This window comes from Rattus norvegicus, chromosome 8, assembly GCF_021556685.1.
Source record: "Rattus norvegicus strain SHRSP/BbbUtx chromosome 8, alternate assembly SHRSP_T2T, whole genome shotgun sequence".
Classification (NCBI taxonomy): Eukaryota; Metazoa; Chordata; class Mammalia; order Rodentia; family Muridae; genus Rattus; species Rattus norvegicus.
Window position 1 is genome coordinate 14,705,749 of NC_141541.1, and position 26,058 is coordinate 14,731,806.

Sequence of the window (26,058 nt, forward strand, 5' to 3'; positions counted from 1 at the left end):
CGTTAAGTAACATATAAAGGAAGACCTATCAGAATCACACCAGACTTCTCGCCAGAAACTATGAAGGCCAGAAGATCCTGGACTGATGTCATACAGACCCTAAGAGGACACAAATGCCAGCCCAGGTTACTGTATCCTGCAAAACTCTCAATTAACATAGATGGAGAAACCAAGATATTCCATGACAAAACCAAATTTACACAATATCTTTCTACAAATCCAGCACTACAAAGGATAATAAATGGTAAAGCCCAACATAAGGAGGCAAGCTATACCCTAGAAGAAGCAAGAAACTAATCGTCTTGGCAACAAAACAAAGAGAATGAAAGCACACAAACATAACCTCACATCCAAATATGAATATAACGGGAAGCAATAATCACTATTCCTTAATATATCTCAACATCAATGGCCTCAACTCCCCAATAAAAAGACATAGATTAACAAACTGGATACGCAACGAGGACCCTGCATTCTGCTGCCTACAGGAAACACACCTCAGAGACAAAGACAGACATTACCTCAGAGTGAAAGGCTGGAAAACAATTTTCCAAGCAAATGGTCAGAAGAAGCAAGCTGGAGTAGCCATTCTAATATCAAATAAAATCAATTTCCAATTAAAAGTCATCAAAAAAGATAAGGAAGGACACTTCATATTCATCAAAGGAAAAATCCACCAAGATGAACTCTCAATCCTAAATCTATGCCCCAAATACAAGGGCACCTACATATGTAAAAGAAACCTTACTAAAGCTCAAAACACACATTGCACCTCACACAATAATAGTGGGAGATTTCAACACCCCACTCTCATCAATGGACAGATCATGGAAACAGAAATTAAACAGAGATGTCGACAGACTAAGAGAAGTCATGATCCAAATGGACTTAACGGATATTTATAGAACATTCTATCCTAAAGCAAAAGGATATACCTTCTTCTCAGCTCCTCATGGTACTTTCTCCAAAATTGACCATATAATTGGTCAAAAAACGGGCCTCAACAGGTACAAAAAGATAGAAATAATCCCATGCGTGCTATCGGACCACCACGGCCTAAAACTGGTCTTCAATAACAATCAAGGAAGAATGCCCACATATACTTGGAAATTGAACAATGCTCTACTCAATGATAACCTGGTCAAGGAAGAAATAAAGAAAGAAATTAAAAACTTTTTAGAATTTAATGAAAATGAAGGTACAACATACCCAAACTTATGGGACACAATGAAAGCTGTGCTAAGAGGAAAACTCATAGCGCTGAGTGCCTGCAGAAAGAAACAGGAAAGAGCATATGTCAGCAGCTTGACAGCACACCTAAAAGCTCTAGAACAAAAAGAAGCAAATACACCCATGAGGAGTAGAAGGCAGGAAATAATCAAACTCAGAGCTGAAATCAACCAAGTAGAAACAAAAGGACCATAGAAAGAATCAACAGAACCAAAAGTTGGTTCTTTGAGAAAATCAACAAGATAGATAAACCCTTAGCCAGACTAACGAGAGGACACAGAGAGTGCGTCCAAATTAACAAAATCAGAAATGAAAAGGGAGACATAACAACAGATTCAGAGGAAATTCAAAAAATCATCAGATCTTACTATAAAAACCTATATTCAACAAAACTTGAAAATCTTCAGGAAATGGACAATTTCCTAGACAGATACCAGGTATCGAAGTTAAATCAGGAACAGATAAACCAGATAAACAACCCCATAACTCCTAAGGAAATAGAAGCAGTCATTAAAGGTCTCCCAACCAAAAAGAGCCCAGGTCCAGACGGGTTTAGTGCAGAATTGTATCAAACTTTCATAGAAGACCTTATACCATTATTATCCAAACTATTCCACAAAATTGAAACAGATGGATCACTACAGAATACCTTCTACGAAGCCACAATTACTCTTATACCTAAACCACACAAAGACACAACAAAGAAAGAGAACTTCAGACCAATTTCCCTTATGAATATCGACGCAAAAATACTCAACAAAATTATGGCAAACCGAATCCAAGAGCACATCAAAACAATCATCCACCATGACCAAGTAGGCTTCATCCCAGGCATGCAGGGATGGTTTAATATACGGAAAACCATCAACGTGATCCATTATATAAACAAACTGAAAGAACAAAACCACATGATCATTTCATTAGACGCTGAGAAGGCATTTGACAAAATTCAACACCCCTTCATGATAAAAGTCCTGGAAAGAATAGGAATTCAAGGCCCATACCTGAACATAGTAAAAGCCATATACAGCAAACCAGTTGCTAACATTAAACTAAATGGAGAGAAACTCGAAGCAATCCCACTAAAATCAGGGACTAGACAAGGCTGCCCACTCTCTCCCTACTTATTCAATATAGTTCTTGAAGTTCTAGCCAGAGCAATCAGACAACAAAAGGAGGTCAAGGGGATACAGATCGGAAAAGAAGAAGTCAAAATATCACTATTTGCAGATGATATGATAGTATATTTAAGTGATCCCAAAAGTTCCACCAGAGAACTACTAAAGCTGATAAACAACTTCAGCAAAGTGGCTGGGTATAAAATTAACTCAAATAAATCAGTAGCCTTCCTCTATACAAAAGAGAAACAAGCCGAGAAAGAAATTAGGGAAACGACACCCTTCATAATAGACCCAAATAATATAAAGTACCTCGGTGTGACTTTAACAAAGCAAGTAAAAGATCTGTACAATAAGAACTTCAAGACACTGAAGAAGGAAATTGAAGAAGACCTCAGAAGATGGAAAGATCTCCCATGCTCATGGATTGGCAGGATTTATATAGTAAAAATGGCCATTTTACCAAAAGCAATCTACAGATTCAATGCAATCCCCATCAAAATACCAATCCAATTCTTCAAAGAGTTAGACAGAACAATTTGCAAATTCATCTGGAATAACAAAAAACCCAGGATAGCTAAAACTATCCTCAACACTAAAAGGACTTCAGGGGGAATCACTATCCCTGAACTCAAGCAGTATTACAGAGCAATAGTGATAAAAACTGCATGGTATTGGTACAGAGACAGACAGATAGACCAATGGAATAGAATTGAAGACCCAGAAATGAACCCACACACCTATGGTCACTTGATTTTTGACAAAGGAGCCAAAACCATCCAATGGAAAAAAGATAGCATTTTCAGCAAATGGTGCTGGTCCAACGATCGATCCATGCTTATCACTCTGTACAAAGCTTAAGTCCAAGTGGATCAAGGACCTCCACATCAAACCAGACACACTCAAACTAATAGAAGAAAAACTAGGGAAGCATCTGGAACACATGGGCACTGGAAAAAATTTCCTAAACAAAACACCAATGGCTTACGCTCTAAGATCAAGAATCGACAAATGGGATCTCATAAAACTGCAAAGCTTCTGTAAGGCAAAGGACACTGTGGTTAGGACAAAACGGCAACCAACAGATTGGGAAAAGATCTTTACCAATCCTACAACAGATAGAGGCCTTATATCCAAAATATACAAAGAACTCAAGAAGACCCAGGAAAACAAATAACCCTATTAAAAAATGGGGTTCAGAGCTAAACAAACAATTCACAGCTGAGGAATGCCGAATGGCTGAGAAACACCTAAAGAAATGTTCAACATCTTTAATCATAAGGGAAATGCAAATCAAAACAACCCTGAGATTTCACCTCACACCAGTGAGAATTGCTAAGATCAAAAACTCAGGGGACAACAGATGCTGGCGAGGATGTGGAGAAAGAGGAACACTTCTCCATTGTTTCGGGATTGCAAACTGGTACAACCATTCTGGAAATCAGTCTGGAGGATCCTCAGAAAATTGGACATTGAACTGCCTGAGGATTCAGCTATACCTCTCTTGGGCATATACCCAAAAGATGCCCCAACATATAAAAAAGACACGTGCTCCACTATGTTCATTGCAGCCTTATTTATAATAGCCAGAAGCTGGAAAGAACCCAGATGCCCTTCAACAGAGGAATGGATACAGAAAATGTGGTACATCTACACAGTGGAATATTACTCAGCTATCAAAAACAACGACTTTAAGAAATTCGTAGGCAAATGGTTGGAACTGGAAAACATCATCTTGAGTGAGCTAACCCAATCACAGAAAGACATACATGGTATGCAGTCATTGATAAGTGGCTATTAGCCCAAATGCTTGAATTACCCTAGATGCCTAGAACACATGAAACTCAAGACGGATGATCAAAATGTGAATGCTTCACTCCTTCTTTAAAAGGTGAACAAGAATGCCCTTGGCAGGGAAGAGAGAGGCAAAGATTAAAACAGAGACTGAAGGAACACCCATTCAGAGCCTGCCACACATGTGGCCCACACATATACAGCCACCCAATTAGACAAGATAGATGAAGCAAAGAAGTGCAGACCGACAGGAGCCGGATGTAGATCGCTCCTGAGAGACACAGCCAGAATACAGCAAATACAGAGGCGAATGCCAGCAGCAAACCACTGAACTGAGAATAGGTCCCCTGTTGAAGGAATCAGAGAAAGAACTGGAAGAGCTCGAAGGGGCTCGAGACCCCATATGTACAACAATGCCAAGCAACCAGAGCTTCCAGGGACTAAGCCACTAGCTAAGGACTATACATGGACTGACCCTGGACTCTGACCCCATAGGTAGCAATGAATATCCTAGTAAGATCACCCGTGGAAGGCGAAGCCCTGGGTCCTGCTAAGACTGAACCCCCAGTGAACTAGACTGGTGGGGGGAGGGCGGCAATGGGGGGAGGGTTCGGAGGGGAACACCCATAAGGAAGGGGAGGGGGGAGCGGGATGTTTGCCCGGATACCGGGAAAGGGAATAACACTCGAAATGTATATAAGAAATACTCAAGTTAAGAAAAAAAAAGAAATATATGAACAGTTTGACTCAAGAGAATAGTAAATTTTGAGCTGGAAACATATGATAAAACAACCACATCTGTGAGCATGCGATTTTTTTAAAAAGGAAACAAGTTATAGAGATTTTTCTTTCGTTTTCATGGTTATCATGAGTATGAAACAATAACTGAAATGATGGTTTTGGATGTAAAATTTAGTGTCCCTGTTTTAAAGTTTAACAGCTCAAGGGCATTGTTTTTGAAAAATTATATGGCATCTTTTACAAACACTTAACAAAATGTGATCGCTACCTGAAATTTACAAGAAAACAGATATCGAAAATATCAAAGCATCCATTAAGAAAATGGGGAACAGGAAGGCAAAAAGTCCAGATATAAATGTACTATGGTTATAAAATTTAACTAGTGACAAAAATGGAAATTAGAATAATGAGCTGCCATCTTATCCCTGTTTTATGCAAGGTAGGATGTGTTTCAATGACTAGCATTGCCAGGAATAAGACACAGAATCCCAACAACACACTGTGTAAACTTAATGAAAGTTAAAGAGTTAAGACACAATTCTTTTAATGCATGAAAGCCCTATGTCTGCACCAGTTAGACTTCTCTCAGTCGTTTTCAGCAATAGGGCCTCATTGCCAGCAATAGCTTTGGCAATACCCTGGTTGTTGGGGGCTTTCTGTGAGAACTTTATGGACAACGATTTGATTAGATGCAATGCATTCTAGAGTGAAAGCTTCTTTTGGTGATAAGAAAAGTCTAGTTGGAACTGTCTCCTCCCCTATTTGGTGATTCTATTTAAATCACCTCCATACATGGACATATTTTAGGAAGCTTCTGCTGGACTATATTTCCATACAACCTCTAAAATAGTTCTTAGTTTTTAGCTGTCCCTCCACATAATTACCCCCCCCAGCTCCCTGCATTTCCATAACTGTCATTCCATTCATTTTTCTTATTTCTATCCAATCCTCCCCTGAGTTAATTACACTGTACCTATCCTCTGTGATCATATAAACTGTAACTGCTTATCAAACACTTAACAGCTCACATTCACATATAAGCAAATAGACATCATGTTTGTATTTTGGGAATCTGTGTTGCATCACTCCATGTGATTTTTTTTAGCTCCTTCCATTTACCTGAGCATTTCGTTTCTTTTTCTTTTAAACTGTTGTGTAATATTCCATTGTGTAAATGTACCACACATTTTTTATCCATTAATCTACTGATGACCATCTAGGACATTATAAAAACGTTGAACAAGAGTTATTGTAATAGTATGTAGTTTTCTGGGTGTATGCCTAATAGTGGTATAATTAGATCTTGAGTTAGAACTATTTCCAATACACTGATTTCTGTAGTGGCAATACAAGGTTTCACCTCCCATCAGCAATCGGTAAGTGTTTTCCTTACTTCATGCCCTTGCCATTATAAGTTGTCATATTTTTATTCATCTTGGCATTGTTTGCTTGTATAAGAGGAAATTGCAAAGTAAGTTTGATTTGTACTTCCCTAATGACTAAGTATGTTAAACATTTCTTTAAGTGCTTCTCAGCCATTTGTGTTTTCTCCTTTGTCTATATCTGTACCCCATATTTTAATTCTTTTACTTGATGTCCATGGCTACTGACTAACTTTGAAGATATTGGAAGAGACTCTGTGTGCTACTGAATAAGAGTACTACACATCAATCCATATAAGAGCACTTCAATATAGAGTGGTGGCCTGCAGGCAAGATGTGCTCATGGCATAAAACTTGTTGGACTAACCAACTAATATCTGTTGGACTTAAGGCCTACTCCATGAAATTGCTTGGATGGTTAAAAATCAGAGACCACGTAGACCAGGGACCTAGAGGAAAATCAAAGACTATTGTTCTAGTAATGGGATGTAGCACTAAAATGACTAAATGACATTCTGTAGTATTCATAAACCAGTGCCTTGCTCAGCCATCATCAGGAAAGCTCCCCTGAGTGTGGATAGGAGTAAATACAGAGACCCACATCTGGATAATATGCAGAGAGTGAGAGAGTTCTTGGTACACTTATTTTTAAATGGGATGTATCCATCAATTCCCTCTCTTTGGGGCTCAGAGAATCCTGTGAACATAAGACTGAAATATTACAAGAACCAGAGGAGGTGCAGAATACCAAGGAAACAAGGCCTCTAAACACAACAAGAGCATCGCACCCTTGAAGTTACACAGACTGCTGCAGCAAGCCCAGAGTCTTTAAAGTTCTAGTCCTGAGAGTGTCCAAGCACTGAAAGTGTAATTCAACACAAATCCACTTCCAGAATTCAGAACTTATCACTTCCAATTGATAACCATTCACAAATGAAAACAAGTATACAAACCCAAATTAGATATCAGGCCTTCTACCAAGCACTAGATAGAAAAAAGACAGGTTCTTTCAAAAAGACAAAAGACAATGCTCTTTCAGGGCACTTTTAAATTTTCTTCTCTCTCATACTGTTTTTCTTGGGTAATTTCTTTTCACCTTTTTCTTTTTAACTACCTAACAGGCCCTAAATTTATGTGCTATGATTTTTTGTTATGTATTTTTAAAGGGATTTCTGTGCATGCCGACGTGTACTTCTCTACATTTCTGTGTGTTTCTTGTGATTTTTTCCCTTGGCCCATTATTTTGTTTGTTTGTTTTTTCTTCGTTTGTTTTGTCCTATTGAAGTTTATTTGATATTATTTTACATTATTCCCTTTTAAAAATTGTTATGTGTATACTTGTTTTCTAATGAGAAAAGGCACAAAACGGTGTGGATTTGGACGTGTAAAAAGATGGAAAGTTCTGTGAAAAATTGGAAAGAGGGAACCATCATTAGAGGATATTGTATCAGAAAAAGTCTATTTTCTTTTGCTTAAGATTTATTTATTTTTCTCAAATATAACATTTTTATTAATTGTTTAGAAATTCCATATAATACTTCCTAATCACAGTGGCTTCCCATTCCTCCCAGGTTTACCTTTGTGCCCTTCCCCTTCTTCCAAAATAAAACCAACCGAATAAACAACCTACCCATCAAAAGTCATCAATTATGAAGAGCTCTCTCCTGGCTTCTTTATCAGGTTTTAAGGATTCTCTTGAACAACTTCTGTCTAGAGTGTTTCTTTTTCTTTTCTCTTTCTTTTTTTGGGGGGTGGGTAGAGGGTTGGAGGTTTGTCACAGCCTTTGATGTCTCTCACTGTCACTGAAAAAGAATCTTCTTTGCCAGTAGCACCCAAAAGCAGCAAACAACATTGGCTTCCACATGGTCTCCTGCAGCACCATGGCAGATGGACTACTTGTGATTTTCTTGGCAGTTCAGAGCATGCTCATCAACCTAGTCCCAGGAGGCAGCAGGGCAGATTGGAGTAAGGACATCAACATGTGTCACCATGGTTACCAGAACACAGATCACGGTTTACCATTATTTTCAATAACTAAGATAAAATTCAATGAAATATAAAATTAGTGTATATTCTGACACTGCCTCTGGAATGATGTAACCAAACTTCTGTTCTCACTTCACATAGGGAATTAATGAAAGACCAAAACAGGATGCTACCAAAGTCCTACGAGGTGAACTAAGTGGTTTATTGACTTAGTTAGAGGAGTATGGATCAGGAGCTACTTTCAGAAGCACAAATGATTCCAAAGACATCTGCATCACCAAAACAGTCACCACAGAATGAGTGACAGCTCGTTAAAATCTGGAACTCTGCAGGTTGCTGCATAATGTGCAACAACTCAACAGTCTGGAAAGTGTCTCTTACAGCAGCTCAGCTGCACGGGGTTCCACGTCAGTCATCACTGCTTACCAAGCTTAGGAGAGAGGGGTATGTGCATCTCTTTAGTTTTAAGGACCACCTGAAGCTTCTGCATTCTTGATTTCTTGAATCTTTTTCTCTGTTTTCCTTTTTCTTTCCATGACAGGGTTTCTCTGTGTAGTCTTGCCTGCCCTATAACTTACTCTGTATATCATGCTAGCCCTGAAGTCATAGAAAATTCATTCTTGAATCCTAAAGACCCTCTCTTTACAAATGTTTGGGCTTTAAGGAGCTTTTCTTCATGATGGAATGGTTTGCCTTCCCTTAGAACATCATGAAACTTTTTAAAATTTTGAATGGTTACTGTGCTACTCTACACCACCCATATTGTCAGCTGTACAGAAGTTCTCTCCAGGGCATATAAGGTCCCCCAAAAGATTCCTCCTGTTCTTTTAAATCTCAATCAAGGCTTACTATGATTTACTGTGACAAGAGGACAACTGATTTTCTCAGTCCCATCACCTCTTAATTAAAGGGGCTACTGTGACTGAAAAGCAGGCATAAGAACATTATCACCTGCTAAGCTTGTGACAGTAGAACTAAGGTTCTGATGCAGTTGCAGCAGGTCAAATTACCAGGGCTGTTCATACCCTGTCTTCTGATCTTTAGTATATAACATAGGTGTCTCTACTGGAAGTTGTGTTCAGAAACAAGTGCTCCAGTGTGTGCAGAGTCTGAAGAGGTCCCAAAGAGCATCTCTGGGCATAAGTAGTTGTATGAAAAATGTAACTCCAAGGCTCAATCAAAGAGAACTGATATTGTCTGAATGGGGATAGAATTTTAAACCTAAGGATTTTATTGAATAAGCAGCTTCTCCTAATTAAGTGCAAGAAGATAAGTCCAGTTTGTTTACTAGAGGGGAACTGACAAAGAAAGAGAGGTCTCCACGATCAAACAGATCACTTATACTGGCTTTAAAAGCACTCCTGCCTAATGTACTGTACTAGATGCAAGTATTCCAGGGCAACAGAGCAATCAAACAGTAGCAATTGAAAACAATGAAGAAAAACATGAAACTAACTGAAGTGAACAGGCTGAAAGATCAGGGAAAGAAACAGAGGGGAACTTGATCAAACAACTGTTATTCCATAGTGCCTGAAACTGTGACCTCTGATGTCACACTGAAAACACTATAGGGTGACTGACTTGGCAAGAGAAATGGTCTTTCCCTAATGTTGACGACTATTTTATTTAAGTGACAGAAGAAACACACAAAAGAAACACGCACAGGACATCAAAAGTGTATAGCATACATTACCAAATTGACCAATTTTCAATAGAAAATATAGCATGCAATGAGACAAGATCTTGTAACATAATGACAGGAAGGGAAAAAGTGAGCAAGAGAAAGGGCTTATAACCAGTTTTAACCATCTGGGATGAGGTAACTCAGACCACAAATGACAATCATTGCATGTTTTCTCTTCTATACTGGAGTCATTTAAAGTTTTAAATATGTGTGTCTCTATCAGAATAATTCAGAGGTTAGTTAACTAGTACGATATACTCCGGAAGCAGGGGATCTTCCAAGGACAAGATGTGGAGCATAATACTATAAAGACATACAGAGCAAACCAGCGTAGAGGAATTAAATGTGTGAGTGGGTGTGGGAGGGCAGAATAAAGGAGTGATAACAAGGAGGGATGGCTAAAACTGGTAGCCTTTGGAAAAGCCATATGGAAAACTACTGTGGTAGAAATTTCCTGATAGAATTACCTGAGAATGCATATCCAAAGAAAAAGGGGAATCTGAATATCATTCCTTTCCTTGTACTTGCATTTTACTGTATCCTGTAAGACACAATCAGTCTTTAAAAGTGAAGACTCTGGTTGGCTTACAGGAATAAAGCTGGGTTCTTCAGATAGTCTTTGCTCCATGTGATTGAGATTTAAAAAAGAAAAAAGTAAAAAAAATTAGACTTTTTTAATGAACAAAATCAATAGAAAAGACACAGAGGAACCTCAAATATACAAATGTCCACTTTTGTCACAAATATGAATAGGAGGAACTTTGAATGAGTAGACTTTTACTGAGTTAACAATAAATGTCCTTATCTGTAAAAACATGCAAGAATTACATCTTTAAATGTTCAGGAGCAATCCGGTTAATGATAGGTAATTCCTCCTTTTCAGTCCTTCCAGAGAGCATGAGGCATCAAAGATTAAGTTCCTCAATTCTGTATGTATCTTAATAAGCTAATTTCTTTAAAGAAGAGAACAGATAAACAAATATTTAAATAACAATAAATATTATTGTTATCAATGGAATGATTACTGAAAATTTATATGTTGAAGAAGATTAAACTTCGTTTAGCTGGAATATTTAATTAGATTGAAGAGATAAAAGAGTTAATTCTATATCATAAACAAAAGTGATGGTTATTTCTTGTAAAATCTTCAAACATCTGCATGTGACATTATCTAAAACACCATATAAAGTTTAAAGATCAGGTTCAGATAAGTCCTTTAATCTCCTAATCCTGGTGTCTATATGAAAAATATGTTAAGTATAAAATTAACCTTCACCTGCAAAAGGTGATAATGTCACAGAGGAAGATATTAAACACCTGTCGTTAACAGGAAGATGCTACTGTAAGCCTGCGCCACTGAAGTCGGTTTATATGCTGGCTATTTAATGAAGCTAGAAATTTTAGTGTCAGAAACTTTTGATTTTTTGCATGTTTTCAGAAGCATCCTGTAACTCAAATTGCAACTCCAAAAACATAGTCAATTAACTGCTTGAAAAAAATCGAAGGGGGTTTGACCTCCATTCCATAAGTACTTCCCCTTGACTTCTGAGAGCATCCCATGATCACCAGGCCAGCTGCATGTGCTCTGGCTGAATTCCCTGTCAGGTGTTTTGTGGTGAAGTAAAGCCAGGCTGGAAGGCAGAGAAGCAGTTAAGGACAGAGAGCAGAAATTAAAGTGGCATGGCACCATCGCTGGTCTGCAGGGAAATAAGAGAGCAGCAGATGGAGGAGGAGAGACAGTGACAATCAAAGTTGTATAGGCCATCAGAAAAGCAGGGAAGTAATCACACAAAGCAGAAAGGAAAACAAATTATAGCAGGCTCTGGAAAAACCACAGTGTATAAGAGCCCAGTCCACATGGGCAGCCTTGTGTACACTTCTCCGTCGGTTGTGTTTGCACATCACTGTGTAAATATATGGACATAGGTGATTGGGAAACCTATAAAGTTTTAAGGAAGTTGACCCTTCCTTCAATCTTGGGGAAGGCAAATTGCAGCAATAAGTCAGTGTACACAGTCACACTCCAATAGTTATGGGACAGCTTACACATGACTGCATTATATAAATACAGGCATTGTTTCTTTAGCTTAGAATAGTGTGTGATGGTTTGTACATGCTTGGCCCAGGGAGTCGCCCAATTAGAAGATGTCACCTTGTTAGAGTAGATGTGTTACTGTGGGCTTGGGCTGAAGACTCTTCTACTAGCTGCCTGGGAGTTAATCTTCCACTAGCAGCCTTCAGATAAAGACATTTTGAACTCTCAGCTCCTCCTGCACCATGCCTGACTGGATGCTGCCATGCTCTTACCTTAATGATGGTGGACTGAACCACTGACCCTGTAAGCCAGGCCCAATTAAATGTTGTACTTCATAAGACTTGCCTTGGTGATGGTGTCTGTTCACTGCAGTAAAACCCTATTTAAGACACAGTACTATTGGAATAATTTAGAGTAACACAACTCAGAAATTCTAACGTATCCCATTCATGTGTAATATCTGTCTGTCTGTCTGTCTATCTATCTAAAAACTAAAGTGATCGAATATATCTTTTTAGTGTTACAGTGTAGATTGTTCCTTAGTTCATTACACAATCATCAATCCCACGATCACATAATGAGATTGTTTCCTTTAAAGCCAAAGAAATAAGCAAACCAAAGCAGTGGAGCAGGCAGTTTGGTCAGTAGCAGAGGGCCAGGTTAATGTCCATGGTCTTTACTTCCACCAGATGCTATACTGTGCGTGGCACAAACTAATGCTAAAGACCATGTGGATGTTCAGGATCTATGCTTCCACTTAATGGAATGGATAATGAAGCTACTTTTACAATAGCATCAATGGCTGAAGACTGATAGTCGAGAAAAAGGGACATAGAAGGTTTTGGAAATAATCCCTGCCTCACAGCCATAGAAATTGCAGCCCATACAAAAAAACCATTGAAAAGAACTATTAAGATATGTTACAAGGAAGCTGTACTGTGTATTTCCATCATTGATGACTTCTGGTGGGTCCTCGTTGAAGGAGTTAGAGACAGGATTGAAGGAGTTGAAGGGGTTTGCAACCGCATAAGAACAACAATACCAACCATCCAGAGTTCCTAGGGAAACCATCCAAAGAGTACACATGGACAGACCCATGTCTACAGCTGAATGCATAGCTGAGAATTGCCTTGTTGGGTACCAGTGGGAGGAGAAATCCTTGTTCCTGCCAAGGCTGGACCCCCACTGTAAGGGAGGTAGGAAGAGGTGGGTGGTTGGGTGGGGAAACACCCTCATAGAAGAAGGGGGAGAAGGATAGGGGGTTGATGGATGGGAAACCAGGAAAGTGGATAACATTTGAAATGTATTTTAAAAATATCCAATAAAAATAGAGATTTTTCTTTTCTGGTCCTGTTCATTTGATCTTCTATAGGCTTCTTATACATTTATGTTCATTTCTTTCTTAAGTTGGGGAAGTTTTCCTCCATGATTTTATTGAAAATGTTTGCAGGTTTTTGGAGCTGGGAATCTTTGTGCTCTTCTATTCCAATTATTCTTAGATTTGGTCTTTTCATTGCATCCTGAATGTCCTTGATAATTTCCTTGACAGTTCTGTCAGTCTTGTTTACAGTACCTTCTACACCTGAGATTCTCTCTTCTATTTCTTATATTCTGTTGGTGATGCTTACGTCTGTAATTCCTGACCTCTTCCCTCATTTTTTTCTAAAGATATTTACTTTATAAAAGTTTATGGTTTGGCGTCCAGCACCAGCAAACAATTTTAAATGGCAGTAAATTTCATAAAAGCCACTGAATGAGATGTGGGCCAAGCTGAATATGCCCTTGCTTTTGTGTTTGCCTCTATAAAATGCTTGCTTGAAACCAAGCTCCAAATTTAACCATCCTGTGCTCCTATCAGATTCAGTGGTGAACCCAAGCTCAAGCTTGAATAAAATAGATACTAGTTTTGCAACTCCATAGGAAGAGCAACAATATCAACCAAGCAGACTTCTCAAAGCTCCCAGGGACTAAATCACCTACCAAAGAGTATACATTGCAGGGACCCATGGCTCCAGCTGCATATATAGAAGAGGATGGCCCTATCTGGCATCAATTGGAGGGGAAGCTCTTGGTCTTGTGAAGGCTTGATAATTCAGCTAGGGCAATGCTAGGTAGCTGAGGTGGGGGAAGTGAGTGCGTGGGTAGGGCAGCACCCTAATAGGAGCAGGAAGGAGGGGTACAAGGAGGTTTGTGGAGGGGAAACTGGGAAGGGAACTAACATTTGAAATGTAAATAAATAAAGTAACCAATAAAAAATAAAAGACACTGTGTCATTTTATCAGAATTAGCTCCTTGGTGGTCTTTTGGAACTTGGAATCCTAAATAGGCACAATCAGTTATCTTTCCATGATCCAACAAAAGCCTTTTCATAAGTATAAGCTGATAATGTAAAATACTGTGTTGAATGATGAACATGTACCCTCTATTATAATGGGACAGAGGCATATATATATGAAAATGTTACTGTAATCTTTTGTTCCTGGGCAGTTTTATTTTTCTGTTATTCTCTTCTAGGCATTCCGCAAGATGGAATGTGTTTTTCTTGTATTACCATCACAGAGAAGGAGATGGGGATGCTTTTAGACTTGACAGACTTGGCCACGTCTTCACACTGATTATAAATTGATTAATGATTTATATGAATAAAAGCTTGTGAGTTAAAATTGACTTTCCCTCAGAAAGTTTGAAATATTGGCTACATTTTATTCTATATTGTGGCATAAAATTTATGGTGCATTTAATTTATACTGAAAGAGTACCTGTTTAGTGTGAAGAAATGTCTAGTCTTTGAACAGAGAGCAGTATCATGTTACTTACAAAGTCAGTGATGCTAGTGCATGTTTCTGATGACTTAAAATCAAATATTATAAATATCAAGGTGTCTAGTTTCACATACTAAGTTTGATGTCTGTTAAAATTTTGACAAGACATTCTATTTAGATTATCCTTCTCCATATGACTGTATTTTGAATTAAGTTTATTTGATAAATTTCTCTTATATGAAATTTAGTAACTTTTAATTGTCCATGTTTTATGTTTTTGTTCTATGAAGTGTGGATTATGCCCTTGTTAATTTGCTTTTGATAAACTTGATTTTTATGACATGGGTTCTTAAATAGTACATCCATTATTAACAGTATCTAAAGATAAACTTTACCTATTAAGAGACGATTGGAAGATGAGAAAGAAGAAAGTCAGGATCTGAAGGAGGGTCAAATAAGCCCCAAGAATTGCATGTGTCCCCAGTTTCATTGTGGACCCTGTCTGCTGAGTAAAACTCTTTCTGTTTGAGTGTCCTTCATGCTCTCCTGGGAAGTCTTTCTTTTTTGGTCTCTTTCTATCAGTAGGGGTTTAGTGCATGCTGACAGCTGTCACAGTTCCCTAAAACTTGACGCCTTCAAGTTTTATGAGGTTTCTGAAGACTTGCACATAAACTTTACAAATAAGCTTTAGTGTCCCTTTTACAACAATCCCTGCTGAAATTGTCATGTATTTTGCTGTTAAAGAATGTCGGGGATCTATAAGTGTGGATCGACATTTTGCACTCTAAAGATAACTCTAATTCTTGTGCTGGAAGCTGACCAGCTTGCCAATCACTTCCATGATTTGTTCCTCATCCATGTACCTACCACACTTCACGTCCCTCGTTCCATATGTTCAGGACTCTACAACACTTTTGAGCTTCAGACTTTTCATCCATTGGAATCCTTTATTTCAGCTCTCTCCTCTCAGTTCACTCATGATTTCAACTGTTTTTTCTCTTCCAAGTTTTCCCCTTTATATTCAAGATTTTATATTACTGAACTACAGCTGAAATGAGTAAAATTAGATATAGCAATGCAAGTATGAGTCTGTTTACTCATATTAAATATGTAAAAGCTTGTCTAAAACTAAGATATGAATGCTATATCCTTACCCTAGAGACAGAGTCTCCATTTGTTATTTCTGCACATTGTTAATCATTGTCATATGTCTTCATTATTAAGTACAAAACTCAACAAAATGATTATGACAATAATAGTTTAAGAATGTATATGACTATTTCTGCCAAATGTAGGCTTCCCTTCTCTTATCCCTCAGTGTGGTCATGAATCAGGAGTTGGAGTGTTGTGTGTAAACACTTCGTTAAAGAAATCACAAACACCTTCATGCTCAGATTCCCTTCTTTGTGACTTTTGTGGAGAGTGTTCTTGGAGTAGGTACAGAGACCACCTTTCCTTAAGGTTACTGTAATATCAGCCACATAGCAGCAACAAATGTCTACGAGAATGGCTACCTGCAACAATGATGCTAGAATTTTAGAGTCACTGGCTAGATTTAATCTGTTTTGGATATTTTTTCTCTCGACTTTTCACAAATTAAAGTCATTTGAAAGGAAGAAACCTTAATTTTAAAAATGCATTCATAGGATCATGCTGTAAGACATTTCTTTTCTCTTCTTTCTTACTTCCTTTCTTTTTTTTTTTTTTTTTTTTTTTTTTTTTAGTGATTGATGGGGGAGGGCGCAGCACTTATGGGTAATGACATCCCTGAGCTGATGATCCTGTGTTTTATAAGAATGTTGTCTGAGCAAGCCAATAATCAGCACCTCTCCATTGCCACTGCATTAGTTACTGCCTTTGGTTGCCGCCCCTATTTAATTCCTGGCCTGATTTCATTTGACGATGAACTGTGATATGGAAGTGTAAGCTGAAAAAAAATTGTCATAGTGTTTATTCACAGTAATAGTTACTTTGAATTAATACAAGTTGGTACCATATGAGTGAGGTATGACACATGTGGCTATGTTTGGAGATGATTGTGAAAAGACTCAGAGCTTTGTGAAAGAAACGCCACTGATATTCAGAGCTTCATGAACTGTTCAGTAGGAGCTTAGAAGAAAAGAATGTGGAGGGCAATATGGAAGATGGGGGACTGAATTGTGAAGTTTCAGGAGGAAATTTAAAGACAGAATGATTTGTTACTTTGAAATAAGATTCTATGACTCTTGTTAACTAGGAATGTGAGTAACAAGATACCAGAAATACTAAACTGTATCTTTTTCTTTTTTTCTTTTTTCTGGTATGTATACTAAAGGATGGTCAGCTAGAGTTGAGAAATTAGTGGTGATTATGTTATGGCTGAGTAGCTAAGTGTTCTTGTGGACATCCTGACAGTGGGGGTAGGGAGCTATCCCTGACTCTTTTGCCTACTTGTGGGACAATTTATCCCTTAATAGGTTGCCATATCCAGTCTTGATATGATGGTATGTCCCTGGACTTATTATAACTTGTTACACAGTGTTTGGTTGAGGACTGTTCTTTTCTGAGGAGAGGTAGCAGCCAGGTGCATCTTGGTGAGAAGGAGGCAATGGGAGAAGAGACTAGAGGGAGGAGGGGGAAGATGAAACTGCTGTGGGGAAATTACCATTAGGATGTTGTATATGAGTAAAGAGAGAGAGAGAGAGAGAGAGAGAGAGAGAGAGAGAGAGAGAGAGAGAGAGAGAGGCATCCCCACAAGTGCAGCTGACCTATGAACACCAAGCAAGGCAGCACCTATCACTGGATAACACTCCTTAATGTTAAGGCCTAGATAACTATTATCTTACTAGCCTGCCATTTTGTTTTGTTACCAATATTATAAGAAAACATTCTCATAGATTGCTTCTGCTGTTACTAGGAAACAACCGCATGTTGATTACACATTCTGTTATGTTCTATGCTCTCGGAAACCAAGCATGATAGAAGTCAGTAGAACTGCTTTGTATAGTTTCCCACAATAAGCTTATACCCCGACATAAGAAAAACACCTGCACAAATATAAAAAAAAATTGCAATAAAATTTCCATTTTAAGTAGGGGTCAAGTAAAGATTAAATTCTGAAACCCTCCCTGGGAACTGATATACTACTTGACAGAAAGAGACATGTACATATTTAACTGACACTCTGCTTGGCAAGTTAAGACATGAAGTTTAGACAAATTCCATCCTGGTTGATAAGTTAAGGCATGAATGTTAGACAAGGCAAATCCCCTTCCACCATTGAATAGACTAACTAATCAGATCAGGATAACTGTACAACAAAGACATTTTCCTAAGGAAATCCCCTATCCCTAAATTCTAATTGGTAGATTAACCTGGCACAAATGTTTGTAGAGCTGAGGCTTACAAAGTTCTGTAGAATCATAACGCAAAATTATGGTTCAACACCAGAGTCTGAACAGTAGCCCAGATGGATTAGTCCTGGGACATATGACCAATAAATTGGGGGGATGGCTGACCAATGAGTGTGTCTTGAGACTTATGCTATGAGAGACAGATAACTGAAGAACCAGAAACCAGATGCTAGATAACCCAGACACTCAGGATAGAACCAAATATGAATGGCAAGAAGAATAATGAAAACTAAGTGATTTCTAATGAATTCTGCTGTACTCAGCCTAGATTTCATTGGACAGGCTTTCATGCTGAAACTGAGAGAAACAGATTCTGAAACCAACAGCCAAACATCATGTAGAGCTTGGTGAATCCTGTGGAAAAGGGAGGAAGGATTGTAGGAGACAGAGGGGTAAAGCACGCTGTATGGAAACCTACAGGAACAATTAAACTGGTTCCATAGGGGCTCTCAGACACTGAACTGCCAACAAAGGAGCCTGCATAGGACTGAGCCTCTCTCACATATGTGGCTGTACAGGTTGGTCTTTTTGTGAGAGTGGAGGCACAGGCTGTCCCTGTCACTGGTTTTGGGGACATTTTCCTTCTACTGCTGGTTTGAACAGGCTTAAAGGGAGAATTGGTGCCTAAGTCTTACTGCAACTTGATATGCCATTGCTATTTGCTATCCTTGGGAGGTCTGCCCTTTCCTGGAGAGTGTGAAGGATTTATAGATGGAGATAAGAGAGAAGGTTGAAGGTAAGAACAGAGAAGATGGAGCAGGGGAAACTGATAGGGATACAAAAGTAAATAAAAAATAAGTAGATATGGAAGAAAGAAAGAAAAAAGAAAGAAAGAAAGGAAGGAAGGAAGGAAGGAAGAAAGGAAGAAAGAGAGAGAGAGAAAGGAAGGAAGGAAGAAAGGAAGAAAGAAAGAAAGAAAGAAAGAAAGAATGAAAGAAGAAAAGAGCAGAATCATTGACGTGAAATCTTGAAAATGTTTCCTGAGAACACACAGAAGCTGTTGGCCAGAAGCTTCTGATGTCCCTTACAGTCCCTAGTGGTACTGACTTTGAGGGCATGGCAGGGTCAGGAAGATCAGCTGAGCTTTAGAGGCCATTGGTGGAGGAGCACTGACTTTGGATTCCAGTTATTCTGGTTTCTATACCTCTAATCTAGTCTGGTGTAACAGTTGAGTAATTTATACTCAAGTAAAAAAACACTGATAATAAAATTGGATTCAGTAGAACATGAAAAGGAAACTGTCACTTCCTAGAATATAAGTTCTTAAGTTAATTCCCCATACAGTTAATCCCTAAATAGTGTTCTTATAAAAGGTTCACATGTGTGGAGGGCTGGAGAGGTGGTTCAACAGCGAGAGAATTGGGTGCTCCTACAGAGGACTCAGGCTCCTGTTACCATAACCACAAGTTGGCTCCCAACCACGTTTAGTTCCAGGGGTTCTGACACACTTTTGGCCTCCTTGGGACCTACAGCAAATTATCGCAAGGATAAGCACTCCAGTAAAACACTCATATACATCAGATGAATTTTAATGAACATTAACAGGCATATTACTAATCTGTCATGAAAATTTGAAATGCATTGTACCAAGTATTTAATAGAATCCATCCTAACTCGTGGTACTTAATTCAATAAATAAGTAAACATGAAAGCCCATGAAATAATAACCAAGAATTTAGTGCATAGCATTGGGAATATTCTTTTCACAATTAAATAATTTTATACACATTATTTTTTTCTTCAATTTTTATTAAATTGGGAAATTTCTTATTACATCTCAAATGTTATTCCCTTTCCCAGATTCCTGTCCATCAGCCCTCTAACTACTCCCTCTCCCTTCTATATGGGTGTTTCCCTCCCCATCCTCTCCCAATTACTCCCCCCAACAATCCTCTACACTGGGTGTTCAACTTTGGCAAGACAAAGGGCTTTCCCTTCCACTTGTGCCCCAACAAGGCTATTCACTGCTACCTATGCAATGGAGCCCAGGGTCAGTCTTTAGGTAGTTGTTTAGTCCCTGAAATCTCTGGTTGGTTGGCATTGTTGTTCTTATGGGGTAGCAAACCCCTTCAGCTCCTTCAGACCTTTCTCTAAATCCTACAACAGGGGTCATGTTCTTGGTCCAGTGGTTTGCTGCTGGCATTTTTCTCTGTATTTGACATATTCTGGCTGTGTCTCTCTATATCTTGTTCCTGTCAACATGCACTTCTTAGTTTCATCCACCTTATCTAGTTTTGGTGGCTGTATATATATGGGCCACATGTGGGACAGGCTCTGAATGGACGTTCCTTCAGTCTCTGCTCCAGACTTTGCCTCCCTATCCCCTTCTATAGATATTTTTGTTCCCCTTTTAAAGAAGGAGTGAAGAATTCACATTCTGGTCATCCTTCTTGAGTGTAATGTGGTCTGTGCATCTTGGGTAATACGAGCATTCGGGCTAATATCCAGTTATCAATGAGTGCATACCATGTGTGTTTTTTTGTGATTGGGTTACCTCACTCAGGATGATATTTTCCAGTTCCATCCACTTGCATATGAATTTCATAAAGTCATTGTTTTTCATAGCTGAGTAGTATTCCATTGTGTAGATGTACCACATTTTCTGTATCCATTCCTCTGTTGAAGGGCATCTGGGTTCTTTCCAGCTTCTGGCTATTATAAATAGGGCTGCTATGAACATAGTGGAGCATGTGTCTTCATTGTATGTTGGAGTAAATGCCTAGGAGAGGTATAGCTTGGACCTTAGGAAGTATAATGTCCAATTTTCTGAGGAACATCCAGACTGATTTCCATAGAGGTTGTACCAGGTTGCAATCCCACCAACAATGAAGGAGTGTTCCTCTTTCTCCACATCTTCACCAGCACCTACTGTTGTCTGAGTTTTTGATCTTAACCATTCTGACTTGTGTGAGGTGGACTCTCAGGGTTGTTTTGATTTGCATTTCCATGATGAGTAAGGATGTTGAACATTACTTTAGGTGTTTCTCAGTCAATCAATATTGCTCAGCTGTAAATTCTTTGTTTACAATGGGGTTCTCTGAACCCCATTTTTAATAGGGTTCTTTGTCTCCCTGAACTCTTGAGTTCTTTGTATATTTTGGATATTAGCCCTCTACCAGATATAGAATTGATAAAGATCTTTTCCCAATCTGTTGGTTGCCATTTTGTCCTAATGACAGTGTCCTTTGCCTTACAGAAGCTTTGCAGCTTTATCCCATTTTCCATTCTCGATCTTAGAGCATAAACCATTGGTGTTCTGTTCAGAAATATTTTTTCAGTACCCATGTGTTTGAGACTCTTCCTCACTTTTTCTTCTTTTAGGTTGAGTGTGTCTGGTTTGATGTGGAGGTCCTTGATCCACTTGGACTTAAACTTTGTACAGGGTGATAAGCATGGGTCGATCTGCATTCTTCTACATGTTGACCTCCAGTTGAACCAGCACCATTTGCTGAAAATGCTGTCTTTTTTCCATTGGATGGTTTTGGCTCCTTTGTCAAAAATCAAATGAACATAAGTGTGTGGGTTTCATTTCTGGGTTTTCAATACTATTCCACTGGTCTATCTGCCTGTCTATGTACCAATACCATATAGTTTTTAATCACTATTGCTCTGTAATACTGCTTGAAGTCAGAGATGGTGATTCCCCAAGAAGTCCTTTTATTGTTGATGATAGTTTTAGCTATCTTGAATATTTTGTTATTCCAAATGAATTTGCAAACTGTTCTTTCTATCTCTATGAGTAATTGTATTGGAATTCTTATGGGGATTGCACTGAATCTGTATGTTGCTTTTGGTAAAACAGTCATTTTTACTATATTACTCTTGCCAATCCATGAGCATGGGAGACCTCTCCATCTTCTGAGATCTTCAACTTCTTTCTTCAGAGACTTGAAGTTCTTATCATACAGATCTTTCACTTGCTTGGAAAAAGTCACACCGAGGTATTTTCTTTATTAGGGACTATTATGAAGAGTGTCGTTTCCCTAATTCCTTTCTCCGCCTTTTTATATTTGTAAAGAGGAAGGCTAATGATTTGTTTGAGTTAATTTTGTACCCAGCCACTTTGCTGAAGATGTTTATGAGGCTTAGTAGTTCTCTGGTGGAACTTTTGGGGTCACTTAAGTATACTATCATATCATCTGCAAATAGTGATATTTTGACTTCTTTCTTTCCAATTCGTATACCTTTGATCTCCTTTTGTTGTGTGATTGCTCTGCCTAGGACTTCGAGAACTATATTGAATATGTAGGGACAGAGTGGGCAGCCTTGTCTAGTCCCTGATTTTAGTGGGATTTCTTCAAGATTTTCTCCATTTAGTTTAATATTTACTACAGGTTTACCATATAGGGCTTTTACTATGTTTATGTATGGGCCTTGAATGCCTGTTCTTTCCAGGCCTTTTACCCGAAGGGATGTTGAATTTTGTCAAATGCTTTCTCAGCATATAATGAAATGAGCATGTGGCTTTTACCTTTGAGTTTGTTTATATAGTGGATTACGCTGATGGTTTTCTATATATTGAAACATTCCTGCATACCTGGGATGAATCCTACTTGATCATGATGGATGATCATTTTGTTGTGTTCTTGGATTTGGTTGGCATGATTTCATTGAGTATTTTTGCATCGCTATTCATAAGGGAAATTGGTCTGAAGTTCTCTTTCTTTGTTGGGTCTTTGTGCGGTTTAGGTATGAGAGTAATTGTTGCTTCAAAGAAGGAATTCAGTAGTGATCCGTCTGTTCTAATTTGTGGAATAGATTGGACATTATTGATATGAGGTCTTCTATGAAGGTCTGATAGAAATCTGTACAAAACCCACCTGGTCCTGGGTTCCTTTTGATTGGTAGACTTTTAATGATTGCTTCTATTTCTTTAGGAGTTATAGGTTGTTTAAATGGCTTATCTGTTCTTGATACCTGGTATTTGTCTAGAAAATTGTTCATTACCTGCAGATTATCGAGTTTTGTTGAATATAAGCTTTTGTAGCATGATCTGCTGATTTTTTTTAATTTCCTCACATTCTGTTGTTATGTTTCCCTATTCGTTTCCGATTTTGATAATTTGGCCATACTCTCTGTGCCCTCTGGTAAGACTGGCTAAGGGTTTATCTATCTTGTTGATTTTCTCAAAGAACCAGCTTTTTCTTCTGTTGATTTTTTCTATAGTCCTTTTTGTTTCTACTTGGTTGATTTCATCCCTGAATTTGATTTTTTCCCACCTTCTACTCTTCTTGGGTATATTTGCTTCTTTTGGTTCTAGAGCTTTTAAGTATGCCGTCAAGCTGCTGATGTGTGCTTTCTCCTGTTTCTTTCTGCAGGCACTCAGAGCTATGAGTTTTCCTCTTAGCCCAGCTTTCATCGTGTCCCATAAGTTCAGACATGTACTACCTTCATTTTCATTAAACTCTAAGAAGTCTTAAATTTCTTTCTTTATTTTTTCCTTCACCAAGCTATCATTGAGTAGAGCATTGTTCAACTTCTATGTATATGTGGGTGTTCTTTCCTTGTTGTTATTAAAGACCAGACTTAGTCCCTGGTGGTCTGATAGGACACATGGGATTATTTCTATTTTTCTGTATCTGTTAAGGGCTATTTTGTGACTAATTATATGTTCAATTTTGGAGGAGATACCATGAGGTGGTGAGAAGGTATATCCTTTTGTGTTAGAATGGAAAGTTTTATAAATATCCCTTAAGTCCATTTGGTTCATAGCTGCTGTTAGTCTTTCTATGTCTCTGTTTAATTTCTGTTTCCATAATCTGTCCATTGATGAGAGTGGGGTGTTGAATTCTCCTACTATTTTTGTGTGAGGTACAATGTGCGCTTTGAGCTTTAGTAAGGTTTCTTTTATGTATATAGGTGCCCTTGTATTTGGAGCGTAGATATTTAGGATTGAGAGTTCATCTTGGTGTATTTTTTCTTTGATGAATATGAATTGTCCTTCCTTATCTTTTTTGAAGACTTTTGGTTGAAGGTCGAATTTATTCAGTATTAGAATGGATACTCCAGCTTCTTTCTTCGGAACATTTGATTGGAAAGTGGTTTTTCCAGCCTTTTACTCTGAAGTAGTGTCTGTCTTTGTCGTTGAGATGTGTTTCCTGTAGGCAGCAAAATGCTGGGTCCTCATTATGTATCCAGTCTTTTAATTTGTGTTTTTTGTTGGGGAATTGAGTCTATTGATGTTGAGAGATATTAAGGAATAGAGATTGTTGCTTCCTGTTATTTTTGTATTTGGAGGTGGGATTATATTTATGTACTTCTTTTCTTTTGGTTTTGTTGACAGGATATTACTTTCTTGCTTTTCTAGGGTGTACTTTACCTCTTTGTGTTGGGCTTTGCCATTTATTATTGTTTGTAGGGCTGGATTTGTACAAAGATATTTTGTAAATTTGGTTTTGTGATGGAATATTTTGGTTTCTCCCTCGATGTTAATTGATAGTTTTACTGGATATAGTAGCCTGGGCTGGCATTTGTGTTCTCTTAGGGTTTGTATGTCTTCTGCTCAGGATCTTCTGGCCTTCATAGTCTCTGGTGAAAAGTCTGGTGTAATTCTGATAGGTCTGCCTGTATATGTTACTTGAGTTTTTCCCTTACTGCTTTTAACATTCTTTTTTTGTATTGTGCATTTCGTGTTTTGACTATTATGTGACAGGAGGAATTTCTTTTCTGGTCCAATCTATTTGGAGTTATGTCAGCTTCTTGTATGTTTATGGACATCTCGTTCTTTAGGTTAGGGAAGTTTTCTTCTATGATTTTGTTGAAGATATTTACTGGCCATTTAAGTTTGGAGTCTTCACTCTCTTCTATACATATTATCCTTAGGTTTGATCTTTTCATGGTGTCCTGGATTTCCTGTATGTTTTGGGATAGGAGCTTTTTCCATTTTTCCATTATCTTGTTGTATATGACAGTTGTATCAATGTTTTCTATGGTATCGTCTGCTCCAGAGATTCTCTCTTCTATCTCTTGTATTCTGTTGGTGATACTCGCATCTATGACTCCTGTTCTATTCCCTAGGTTTTCTAACTCCAGGGTTGTCTCCCTTTGTGTTTTTTTTATTGTTTGTATTTCCATTTTTTAACTGATTGATGGTTTTGTTCATTTCCTTCTCCTATTTGTTTGTTTTCTCCAGTAGTTCTTTAAGGGATTTTTGTGTTTCCTCCATAAGGCCTTCTACTTGTTTATTTGTGTTGTCCTATAATTCCTTAAGGGAGCTATTTATGACGTTCTTAAAGTCCTCTATCATCATGATAAAATGTGATTTAAAGCTAGATCTTGCTTTTCTGGTGTGTTTGGATATTCACTGTTTGCTTTTGTGAGAGAACTGGGGTCTGATGATGCCATGTAGTCTTGGTTTTTGTTGCTTGGGTTCCTGCTCTTGCCTCTTCCCATCAGGCTGTCTCTGGTGTTAGCCGTTCTTGCTGTTTCTAATGGAACTTGAACTTCTTATGGGCCTGTGTACCAGCACTCCTGTAGACCTGTTTTACTGTTTTCTTTCAGCCAGTTATGGGTACAGAGTGTTCTGTTCTCAAGCATGTAGTCACTTCTGGTGGCTGGCTTTTAACTCTCAGTGAGGGCAGCAATGCGAAGCAAGGGTCCTGCCCCTACAGTTCCTAGGTCTCTGTGTGCAGAGGGCACAAGTGGTGCTAGCCATTTTCCTCTTGAGTCGAGAATGTGAGCAGAGAGAAGTTTCCTCTGGGTTCTTAGTGGTGTCTGCACCTCTGAGGGTCTAGCTCTCCCCTCCTCCATCCCCCGCAGGATTTGGATGCAGGGAGCTGTTTGACCTGTTCAGTTCAGATCCAGGCACAGATCTGGACCACGGGGCTCCTGCTGCTTGACTGCTCCTATATTCCTGTGCTCAGAGGCACTATGCAGTTTCCTCTTGGACCAATGATGTGGGCAAAAATGGGCAGAATTGGCAGTCTGCCCTGCCC